Source organism: Bubalus bubalis, chromosome 9 (genome assembly GCF_019923935.1).
Source record: "Bubalus bubalis isolate 160015118507 breed Murrah chromosome 9, NDDB_SH_1, whole genome shotgun sequence".
Taxonomy (NCBI): Eukaryota; Metazoa; Chordata; class Mammalia; order Artiodactyla; family Bovidae; genus Bubalus; species Bubalus bubalis.
In genome coordinates, this window is record NC_059165.1 from 71205507 (window position 1) to 71213093 (window position 7587).

Sequence of the window (7587 nt, forward strand, 5' to 3'; positions counted from 1 at the left end):
TATAAAAATTAACACCATAAATTAATATTCTGATTGTGCTTATTAACAATAATACTTAATACACAACATCAGCTTCATTTAGTGTTGGCTCTCAGAAAAATAAGTGGCCTTTTCAAGATGATTTCCAAAGATGGGATTCTGATATATTTAGGATTCTTCTGCCATGAGTATTGAAAGCTTAAACGCTAGTTGTTTGAAAGATAAGGACCGGATGTCCGCAAAATGGCAAAGTAGTGAACTCCAAACGTTTGTACTTCTAAGAATATCTTTAAAGAACTGGCAAAATTTTATCAGAATTAACTTTTTTAGAATTCTGGCATCCAAAGAAAAGCTTGCAACAAAGGGGAATGCTTAAGGAATAAAACACGGCTGAACTTTGTTATATAGCTTCATGTTTTAATTTACTCGGGCACCACTCTTGACTGTCCACCTCAAAAGAGAACTTTTAAATGACACCACACAATCTTCGTACGGGTTTCTAGCACTAGAAGGAGCAATATGAACATTATTCTCGCAAATACTTTTTCTTTGTTTTGACCGAACTGATGGCTCTCTAAAGGACTGATCTAAGACTTACTTTATTTCACCTGTCTTTGAACTTCTCTAAGGCTGAGCTGACAACCTGAGACATGCTTGTTGAAAACATATACCAGTAAATGTGTTAGCTGCTGCCTGGGGTCAGAGATAACAGTTGGGGGAAACTACACAAAAACTCTAAGGCATTTGGAGAAAGTCTGAAAAAGAGTTGTTTTGGATAATAAATATTTTTAAAAGCTCCCTAATATTTTATGAAATCTAGAATGCCATGTGAAGTACTTGACTCATAATCAGAAATATGCCCTGAGAAGGCGCTATGCTCTCATTTCTACTTGACCTCCTGGCCTCACTCAAGCAGGAGGTGAAAGCTAGACCAGAGCTGTAAACTGAACATTAAAGGCTGGCTCCAACCCACAAGAGATCTCATTTACAGAACAGGGGGATAATTCTGAGGTGTGAGTTTTTTTATTTTTGGGCATTTATGGAAATTTCTATTTAGGTACAGTAGGGACAAATAGATTCAAGGGATTAGACCTGATAGACAAAGTGCCTGAAGAGCTATGGATGGAGACTCATGACATTGTACAGGAGGCAGTGATCAAGACTATCCCCAAGAAAAAGAAATGCAAAAGGCAAAATGGCTGTCTGAGGAGGCCTTACAAATAACTGTGAAAAGAAGAGAAGTGAAAGGCAAAGGAGAAAAGGAAAGATATACCCATTTGAATGCAGAGTTCCAAAGAATAGCAAGGAGAAATAAGAAAGCCTTCCTCAGTGATCAGTGCAAAGAAATAGAGGAAAACATTCAAATGGGAAACACTAGAGATCTCTTCAAGAAAATAAGAGATACCAAGGGAACATTTCATGCAAAGATGGGCACAGTAAAGGGACAGAAATAGTATGGACCTAACGGAAGCAGAAGATATTAAGAAGAAGTGGCAAGAATATACAGAAGAACTATACAAAAAAGATCTTCATTACCCAGATAATCACGATGGTGTTATCACGCACCTAGAGCCAGACATCCTGGAATGTGAAATCAAGTGGGCCTTAGGAATCATCACTATGAACAAAGCTAGAGGAGGTGATGGAATTCCAGTTGAGCTATTTCAAATCCTGAAGGATGATGCTGTGAAAGTGCTGCACTCAATATGCCAGCAAATTTGGAAAACTCATCACTGGCCACAGGGCTGGAAAAGGTCAGTTTTCATGCCAATCCCAAAGAAAGGCAATGCCAAAAACTTCTCAAGCTACTGCACTTTCACAGCATTATCTTTCAGGATTTGAAATAGCTCCACTGGAATTCCATCACCTCCACTAGCTTTGTTCGTAGTGATGCTTTCTAAGGCCCACTTGACTTCACATTCCAGGATGTCTGGCTCTAGGTGTGTGATCACACCATCGTGATTATCTTGGTCGTGAAGATCTTTTTTGTACAATTCTTCTGTGTATTCTTGCCACCTCTTCTTAATATCTTCTGCTTCTGTTAGGTCCATACTATTTCTGTCCTTTATCGAGCCCATCTTTGCATGAAATGTTCCCTTGGTATCTCTAATTTTCTTGAAGAGATCTCTAGTCTTTCCCATTCTGTTGTTTTCCTCTATTTCTTTGCACTGATCACTGAGGAAGGCTTTCTTATCTCTTCTTGCTATTCTCTGGAACTCTGCATTCAGATGCTTATATCTTTCCTTTTCTCCTTTGCTTTTTGCTTCTCTTCTTTTCACAGCTATTTGTAAGGCCTCCTCAGACAGTCATTTTGTTTTTTTGCATTTCTTTTCCATGGGGATGGTCTTGATCCCTGTCTCCTATACAATGTCACGAACCTCCCTCCATAGTTCATCAGGCACTCTATCTATCAGATCTAGTCCCTTAAATCTATTTCTCACTTCCACTGTATAATCATAAGGGATTTGATTTAGGTCATACCTGAATGGTCTAGTGGTTTTCCCTACTTTCTTCAATTTAAGTCTGAATTTGGCAATAAGGAGTTCATGATCTGAGCCACAGTCAGCTCCTGGTCTTGTTTTTGTTGACTGTATACAGCATCTCGATCTTTGGCTGCAAAGAATATAATCAATCTGATTTTGGTGTTGACCATCTGGTGATGTCCATGTGTAGAGTCTTCTCTTACACAAACATTAACAAAACCAAAACAGACCAAAGGAAACAAAGTCCAAAAGAGTGACCTGGCAAGAAAAGGAAACTAAGAAATTAATCAACCAATTAATAGAAAACTAAAATGCAGAACAGAAAACAAGACCGAAGTAGAATTCCACCTAAGGAATAAAGTAAAGAAAACAAAGCAAATAAACACCTGAAAGCTCCACACACTGTGCATGACACAGCGTAGCACCCTGCCTCCAAAGCTGCTTGGCTTTCCTCCGAAGGCACTCACTGCCATGGACTTCCTCCCTCCCATTCCCTTGGGCTATCTCCTCACAGTCAACAGTAGTTCTAGCCCTATGTTTGCACTCCAGTCACCAAGCTCCAGCTACCAGCCACCATTCTTTGTGATGGATTCACATCCCTGTCCAGGGTACATGGTTTCAGTTTTTAACATTGAGTATAATGTTGGCTATGGTTTTATCATATATGGCTTTCATTATGTGTGGTGTTTTATACCTACTTTGTTGAGCGTTTTCATTATATATGTTTAGTTTTTCAAAAGTTTTTATGCATCTATTCAGATGATCCTATGATTTTTATTCTTCCTTTTGTTAACTAGAAATATCACATTTTTCATTCTGTGGGTATTTAACCATCCTTGTATCTCTGGGATAAATCTCAGTTGGCCATGATATATAATTCTTTTAACATGTTGTTGAATTTGTTTCACTAGTATTTTATTGAGGACTTTTGCATTTATTTTCATTGGTGCAATTGATCTGTCATTTCCTTTTTTGTGGTGTCCTTGTCTGGTTGAATAATGAAGTTATACAATTCTCAGAAATGAATGAATTAAAAATGCTATGCAAACTTGAATTTTCACTCAGAAGATCTAAAACTACCTACACCTGACTTGCACAGGTCCACAGCCTTGCTACTCAGAAAGGAGTCCACAGATTAAGACCTGTAGCATCACCCAAAAGATTCTTTTGATTTTCAGAATAACTGGGCCCTCCAGGTCCTGATGATTCAGAACCCGCATTACAACTACAACCATGGGTGTTACCTGTGCATGTTGAAATTGAACAAATTCTGGTTTTCTCACCTTCTCATGTGGACAGTTGGGGCTAGATAGTTATTTGTATTAGGTATTGTTGGTGTTCAGCAGCATTCCTTCAAACACTGATGCATATCCCCAGTGGCAATATAATATCTGATTGAGAACACTGGCCTGCATCTTGGGCTTCCCAGGTGGTGCTAGTGGTAAAGAACCCGCCTGCCAATGCAGGAGACAAAAGAGACGTGGGTTCAGTCCCTGGGTCAGGAAGATCCCCTGGAGGAGGGCATGGAAACTCACTCCAATATTCTTGCTTGGAGAATCCCAGGGATAGAGGAGCCTGGGGGCTAAAATCCATAGGGTCGCAAAGAGTTTGACATAACTGATGCAACTTAGCATACACACACACGGCCTACAGCTTGAAAAATGGAAGTATCCAGACAGAATTCCAATTAAGGCCCTTTCTTTACTCAGTTTGAACCTTTAGGTGGATCATTAAATTCCCTTAAACACATTATTGCAATGTGGGACAGTGTTCATAATGTTATAATACTACTTCATAGCATAAACTTTTCTAAAAGTTACATTAGGCAATGCCTGTAAGACACAAAGCTCAGGTTAAATAGCATTAAAAGGTCTGCATATATTTTTATAATTAAGAAATATCTTATAGTGAGCGACTAAATGATGGCTCTTAACTTCTGATTTGGCATGAAATCCCTAGTTTTTTGAACAAATGTGTTAGGAAGCCATTGAATGTGATGCCAAGATTAAATATCAGGTGAACACAATTCTCCCTCTTGTTGAAAAGGGAAGAATAATTTTCTGAAGCTAAAAAGGCTGTGTACCAACCACAAATTAGTCTTTTAAGGATCTAAGAGACTTAGTCCTGATAGGTTCCTTAGTCTCATTCTTTGGAGAAAACATCACTTTAAGGGTTGAGATAAGGTATTCATGGTTAGATCTGAAAAACAAAGACAAGCAGTAATAAAAACTGGGTTCATTTGACCTCTAATCTGACCTCTTGAGATCAGAGAATCATTTGGAAAAAGTCGCCCTTTGGTCTTTTCCAGAGGCCCAGAGGGAAAATAGGTACTTAGAAGTTGTAGTAACTGGAAGAAAATGTGCTTAATGAGCAGGCATAGAGTTATTAATGTCTCCTTTGTTGCATTCTCTTAGTGTTTGCATCCCTAAGCTGGAGAAGACATGATATTTGTTTCCTAAGTCTGAATCAGGATTCGGTGCTTTAATACTCTGCGGTCTTGTCTGGTGACAGAGCTTCAGTCTTCATCATCAACAATCCAAGAATTAGTTCAACTTTCACAAGCAACCTGCCTCTCAGAAACCCCATCTAGGTAAGTCTGAGAACACAGGAAGTGCTCCATAAGATTCAGAGAAAAGGAAACTTGAGAACATTTATCTAAAGTCAAATGAGAGCCTAATCAGCCTAGCCCAGAGATGAGCAATTACTGTTTTTGTATTCATGATTAACTAATCATATGTAATTGATTTATTCAATATGTTAATAAGGATGTGTCTGTTTGACTCTACAATGCAAGCTGACAAGTGATGGGAATGGAGGTCCAATTCAATGACCTTGTAAATAAGTGAGATAAAATAGTTCCAGGAAAAGTAAAACATATATGAGTTGTACTGTTGAGAGAAGGAGGAAAGTGTAACATGTGTAGAAGACTATGTAGCAAATTATGACTATTATTTTTTAGTTTCTAAGTTAGGGTGTATTTAAGCATGTTCTGTATTCACTTAAAAGATCCAGGCCAAAAGAGGTAGATATTACTGCAACAGCAGTTTATGAGAATCTATTTCAGAGTATCTTCTCTCATGCTGTGTATTCATATGAAAAGACATATTTAATAAGTCTGAAGAGGAATATTAAATACTTTTCCTTTGCAGTAATTTCATTACTAGCAAGTCTGCATTTTGGAGCAGGGGTTGTTACTACACATTTACATTCTCTATTGCAAATGGAATGTGAAAGTCATTTGCCCAGTTTATATACAAGAGTCTGAGTTTTTAAATACTGTTTTTTATTCCACATCCAAAGAAAAAAAATATTTTCCACTAACTTTGCTGTTTGGCATCAATCCTTATATATATATATACACACACACATTATGTATTGGGGGTAATGTGTGAAAATATATATGTTTTGTTTAATCAGTTCTATTAGTCAATCATGTCATATTCTCCCATATTACATTTCATACAGGGAAACTTTTTCTATATCCTCCCTTGTAATAACAACCTCTATACATGTTATATTCTTATTTCACATCAGTTTTTCCATATTAGCAGCTTTTTGACTTTTGTGATTAGATGTTTTCACGATGGCAATCATCTTCTCCCCTCTTATGGGAGACATTCTTTTGCATTCAGATAACTACTGCTTTTTTTTTTCATAAGCATATTGGAATTGCTTATCTTTTTACTAATAGGAAATATAACTTTATATACTGTTTCTTCTGCTTTGCAAAAATTGTACCTTTATATATATTTTTCTTATTTACAGGTCTTTGCCATTATAATCTTTAATTAGAGACCCATGTGATGTGATTAAAATTTTATTTTATATATCTTATTCCATAAGTCAGTCTTAAGATTTTTATTAAATATAATTTAATAAAATTGTGTTAAACCGCTAGTCTTTTCCTGGTTGTATTTTCCTTGCAATTGTTTTTATTTTATGGATTTTTATTTCTTTAATATTTTTTCTGTATAAATGCACATACTTTGAAAACACAAAATGGAACAAAATATGAAGTCCCTGTTCCTTTGGATCTTAAATCATAATGGAAAAGGCCTATTACAATAATCTAAATGAATGAATGTGATATACTTTGCTCAGAGATAAATCATGTTTAAAAAGATAAATTTTCATGGTCTGTGTAGGAGGTGCATGATGTAGAGAAGCCTCTGCATGTTGGACAAGGAACAGAACCAGATCTAGAGTTTACCCATCAGAAATAATAAGAGATCAAAGCCAAAGTTCAGTAATAACACAGAAAATAATGTCACAAGGAAAAATGAAAGAAGGGCCAGCACATCTGCTATTGCACAATACTTTTAAAAATTTGTGGTCAAATAAGCATGCATTGGCGGAGAAGGCAATGGCACCCCACTCCAGTACTCTTGCTTGGAAAATCCCATGGACGGAGGAGCCTGGTAGGCTGCAGTCCATGGGGTCGCGAAGAGTCGTACACGACTGCGCGACTTCACTTCCACTTTTCACTTTCATGCATTGGAGAAGGAAATGGCAACCCACTCCAGTGTTCTTGCCCAGAGAATCCCAGGGACGGGGGAGCCTGGTGGGCTGCCGTCTATGCGGTCGCACAGAGTCGGACACAACTGAAGTGACTTAGCAGCAGCAGCAGCAGCAAGCATGGATAGATATAGGAATCACAGTTATATCAGGAGAATGAGGCAGATCCCACGGTGAGGCAACTGAAGCATTATAAAAGTTCAGACTGTTGTTTCTTGCGAGTGAGGTGATTGGCGCACCCACACTGCTACCTGTTCTCTCTGCAACCAGGCTCCTCTGTCGGGCTTTTCATTCATGCTGCTTCCTCCTCATTAGCAGGACTTCCCTTTTAAGCTCTTCTTGCCTTTACTGCAGTGGGTTCTAGATGTTTTCAACTATGTATCAAATCCATGCCTTAATTTTGTGATCCAGAATGCACGTGTGCTAAGTCACTTCAGTCGTGTCCGACTCTTTGCGACCTATGGACCATAGCCCGCCAGGCTCCTCTATCCATGGGATTCTCCAGGCAAGAATACTGGGGTGGGTTGCCATGCCCTTCTCCAGGAAATCTTCCCAACCCAGGGATCAAACCAGTGTCTCTTACATCTCCTGTGTTGGAAGGCAGGTTCTT

General features: G+C 38.2%; 1 long non-coding RNA gene across 1 annotated transcript; it reads left to right on the forward strand.

Moving 5' to 3' along the window:
- The first annotated feature begins 4611 nt into the window (after positions 1–4611).
- On the forward strand, positions 4612–6355 carry LOC123335242. The gene is made up of 3 exons (XR_006553648.1): positions 4612–4789; positions 4877–5052; positions 6228–6355. It is a non-coding gene; the product is annotated as an uncharacterized LOC123335242 (long non-coding RNA).
- The last annotated feature ends 1232 nt before the right edge of the window (positions 6356–7587 follow it).